We start from the raw sequence: 4,737 nt of genomic DNA on the forward strand, positions 1-4,737 counted from the left end.
TTTGGGGCCCCAATTCTAAAACTCTCTATTACTTTGTCAGATAAATTGGGAATGGAAGCCAGAACATTGATGGAAAGAAAGAAATATGACAGAAAATTTGCTTCCTGGGCAGGTGTCGTTATTTAGTTGCCACAACCGACGTGCTTACTGTATGCGCAGGCTGGACTTTTGACTTTACAAAAGCATCAATATGGCACATTAGTTGCCGTTGAGGCTACAGAATTTTAGCTTCTATACAGGAGTTTTAGCATGGCACTTAAAGGGACACTAAAGGGAGGTACTAAGTCAAACTAAAGTGATAGATTAGTGCTCGAGAATCTCTAAGGCGTCAATATTATCTAGAACAGGGCCTTAGTAATAGAGGTAAATGCAGGACATGATAGAGACTCCCCCGGGGCATTCAAGAACTTGCCCGATGACGAAAGAACTTCTCAGTTCAATTCTCTCACTAGTAATCGGCTACTCGTTCCAAAAAAAACATATTCGTATTGTGTTATATTATGAAATTAAATGCTACTTGTCCAGTTCCATTTCATCTTTAGAAAAAGAAAGCTAATTGAAATTACCATTTACAAAGACGCGGGCGGTCGAAAGGTTTCGTTTGCGCTTGACTCTGCGCCGCCCACGCTTTCGCGTTTCAATACTTTCCTGATCGCGTGGTGCTGCGCTGGTTCGCACAAACTGCAAGTAGCAGAGAATTCAACTTCCTCGTGATGTCGCGGGATGCCCGAACGGTCTACGGCACTTGACCAAAAAGAAGCTGCAGCGGCGCATCCGCCGCTCTGTCTTGGCTCGATGCCGCCGTCTGTCGGGCGCTACTCACCGACGGCAGCAAAGGGCGGGGCGTATGCAACGTCACCACTCTAGTCACCACCATAGAGTTTCCTATAAAAATTTTTGTAGGAAACTCTATGGTCACCATTCCCCCGCGGTTTAGTGGCGGGAGATTTGAATTTCGAGAAAGGTATTCGGACCACGGCCGCCTCAATCACGCGCGCACGGCGGGGCTTGCTCCGGCCGTTCCATTCGGACGGAGAGGGCGTAATTGCGGAGAGTGGCGTGCCCGCTCCTTTCGCCGCACCGCGGGCGCGTGCCCGACCCCTTGCTTTAACCCCTCGCCTCCCCTGCTATGGCTTCGCACGAGGCGATTTGCGGCGCCTTGGACGTATTGCGTGATGAAGAGTGGCGGAAAACCGCGATGAATACAAAGTCACACAAGAACACCAATGCCTCCTGCGGCTAGGTATTTATTTGCTCCAGACGCTGCGGCCGCATGTTGCCCGAAGCGGGCAGTCATGATGCCATGCGAAACGAGTGCTCCTCGGAAAACAATCATATCTGCGGGTTTGGGCGCAGCAGGGCAATGAAAGCATGGAAGTATGGAAAGGCATTACTTCTTTATAAAAGAAGTGCCACGTCTCATGAGGCAACGCAGTAGTAATTTTTTTCCCTGTAAATTCATGAACGTTTGTGCATGACGTACTAGCTCGGTCAGAATGCCTTTACCGGTCAAAAAAACAGCCTGGAAGGAAAATGGCAATTGTACTATGATGAAAATGGGCAGGCGATGTTGCACCCTGAGCTGTCAATTTTACATTCCTTAGGCGAGCTCTTCACTGTTCCTCCTGTACGAGAGAATCTGCTCACCAGAGTCGACAGCCGCGGAGAGCAACGTCCTGTGGCTCTGATTAGTCTGTATACTTGAATATCATGGCTATATTCGTGGTAAAAATTACCAGCATAACAAAGTCAGTGTATGCAGGAATTTATTTACAATAAAAAGTTGTCAGCTCGCGCGCGCTCGAGCTGTTTAAACGCGCAAAACCTTTCGACTGAGCGGCTTAGTCATTAATTTTTTGCGATAGGCCACTCTGTCCGTAACAAGAGCAGCAATGTTTGATAGGAGGGGCTTTATGAATTTCTTTACCACTATTGAGGATGTGACCGAGGCATGGTCCTCTCTTGCCTCGCATATAAATAGAGGGCAGCTCTCCAGATGCGGCAAAATCATTGCCGTGATCTTCTTGCACACATCGTTTGTGCCAATACGTGGCACTGCGATGTCGATGGCGTTCTTTACTTTTACAAGAACAGCTACAAACTCGGGCTTTGGGAACACCAAACCCCCTCTAGTTCGGTGGTTAATAAGTCCCATCACTGGTGATATTGATGGTCCCGAATCATTCAGTCTTGGGCAGGCGTTGCACATCCTTTGTTCTATCGCTTTCACGACAAAACCGGCTACCTATGCTACTGCAGCGGTTTCCACTGTTGAAGGTGGCCGCTGCACTGAAAAAGAAAAGGTAAGAACGAAGTGCTCATATCGGGACTAAATAAGGAATATGGAGCTTCAATCCCGGCTTGAAAAAGTAATAAGCGCGAAAGGCTATTATAACTGCATGCACAATACATTAAGTCTGCCTACTTACAGGGCATCACTTTCAAGGGCGCCAACAAACTGCTGACATCGTCCACGAAACTCGGTGGTTCACAAATGCTAGAAAACAAAACGGTCATGCATCAACGCAGCCTTAGCTGCGTCTCGATCGTATTATGCTACAAGAAACAACGTGCACGTACCTTGATTTCCTTGCGGTTTCCTCTGGCTGTCAACACATTTTAGAGCGAAGCTGACGCCAGATTGTACACGTGCACTCTCCGATGTATTCGCGTCTCCAAGCATGTGCCATGCCGACGCGCCGTCGGCAGGGGTTAAAACCCCTCAATCTCCCAGAGTAGCGCCATTCACTTCCCTCCTCCTCCGCTCGGCGCGATCTCGACGGTGGCGCCGCTGGTGGTGGGCCTGCCGTAGCAGACGACGGCTAACACGCTACGGGAGGAAATCCGCAGAAAAGTTCGTTCGAGCCCTGCGGAGCAGTTTTTTCAATCGAGATCTTTCTTCGTCAGTCAGTAACTGGCCTTTAGAATTTCGTGTTGGAATTGCGGAAGAAATAGAGAAAAGGACCATTATTCAAGGCGTACTTAAGGCGTAAAGCGCGCGACGTTGAAAGTTCGTGTTGCTGAAACACGACGCAAGCACGCGGTGTACTCAAACACGGGCGTAATTACCAAAGTTTCAGGTGTTGACAGCGTGAAAGTATGTGTACGTGGTTTCGTAGGTTCATTTACGCACCTGCAGGATACTTTAGTTCGGCCGGCGCGTGAAAGATTCCGGCTGTGTGCGGTCAGCAATGCCTGGCATCATGGCCGTTTTTTTCATTGCGGGTGCTTTGGTAATCGTGACGATAGATTGTTTTTTTTTTACAAGTACTGCTCCAGGAGGGCACATGTAATGGCTAACAGAGGCCTCTGAATAGCACGTGACATTACAATAATGCAGGCGTCGCAGGGAGTGTTCGCATACAAAATTGGCTGTCCGCGATCTTATACCCCCTTGGCATGCACAGGCTTCGGCGAGCCCCATCCAGCCCTGGTTCTAGCTTTGGTGTTCCCGCTGCCGCTTTGGTGCCCTGGAGGCGCCGTCAATAATACGAAATAATGACAAGGTGTTACAACTAGTAAATAAAATTTATTGAAGAAATACAATCGCGCCGAGGCGCCAACTTCTAAAGCAGCGCTAGCGCGCCCGCGCGAGTATTATGAAACGCCAACGAGGAACTTACCGGCCCACGTATGACTCAACGATCAAAGTGCACGTTAAACATCCCCAGGCGAGCTAGATAAAGTTATCCGGAGCCATCCACTACGACCTGCATCCTAGCTTTAGTCGCTTCGGAACGTTAACAACGTTAATCACCACAAACCAGATCAATACATGCGGGCGTACATTCGAAGCTAAAAGACTGCATCGTAAGTCATATTGAGCCTTGCAAAAGCGTCGAAAATGTGGTAACTTCTGGTGGAGCTCAAAACACACCCGGAATAAAGTCGCTTTTATGTCACAGGCCAGCTGCAGATGCGTGCATTTCACCGCAAGACGAAACTACATGAAACAAAGAGAGCACATTCGAAAAAAAAATGGCTGTGGCTTAGCTAAGGTTAAGCCCAGGATGCGAAGCATACTAGAGTAGAAGTACTCCCAGATACACTCGCAACTTCATCCTTTACCTCGGACTCTGTGGAGGAACGCTGCTGTTTAGCCGCGTACTGTGCACGTCGCTTGGCAAGCCGAACTTCTCGTTCTTCGGCCGTTTCCGTGGCTCTTTGTAACTTGCGCTTTGCGGTCTGACGAGCGGCCCTTTCCTTTCCCGCCATCGCGCTATACAACTGGCCTCGACGAGAGCGCGCCGCTCTTTTATACAGCTGTTATGACGCCAGTGCCCTAGCGGGAGGAAAGGGAGTTAGGCCGCAGCACCGGCTGTGCGACCGCAGGCGAGCGCAAGAGTTGAGCCCGGCTTGCAGCTGTTGTGACGTCAGTGCCCTAGCGGGAGGAGCGGGAGTTAGGCCGCAGTAACATCTGTGCGACCGCAGGCGAGCGCACGAGCTGAGACCCGGCTATGTAGCTACGCGGCCGCAAGCGAGCGCACGAGTTGAGCCTCCGCTTTTGCAGCTGTTATGACGTCATATGGTAGCTACGCGGCCGCGCGCGGCGCAGCAAGGAAGAGCGTGGTTGTGCGACTAGTATGCTTCGCATAACACAACGCGCTAAAAACCACGCAGAGCATGAACACACTTTTCCGAAGCGGAAGGCGTGAACTAGGCTCGAAATAAGATGTTGTGAGTAGCCGTGGCCCTTAATTCACTAAGCCGTGCGTTATTTGCCACTTCCTCGAAGTC

The 4,737-nt window shown here is 50.0% G+C and overlaps 1 long non-coding RNA gene across 1 annotated transcript; it reads right to left on the reverse strand.

Annotated features, from left to right (window-relative positions):
* Nucleotides 1–1,748: 1,748 nt before the first annotated feature.
* LOC129380766 (uncharacterized) lies at nucleotides 1,749–2,667 on the reverse strand. Its single transcript, XR_008608938.2, has 3 exons — nucleotides 2,581–2,667; nucleotides 2,430–2,497; nucleotides 1,749–2,289 (listed from the first exon to the last, which is right to left on the reverse strand). It is a non-coding gene; the product is annotated as an uncharacterized lncRNA (long non-coding RNA).
* Between the last annotated feature and the right edge of the window lie 2,070 nt (nucleotides 2,668–4,737).

This window comes from Dermacentor andersoni, chromosome 1 (assembly GCF_023375885.2).
Source record: "Dermacentor andersoni chromosome 1, qqDerAnde1_hic_scaffold, whole genome shotgun sequence".
In the NCBI taxonomy this organism is placed as follows: domain Eukaryota; kingdom Metazoa; phylum Arthropoda; class Arachnida; order Ixodida; family Ixodidae; genus Dermacentor; species Dermacentor andersoni.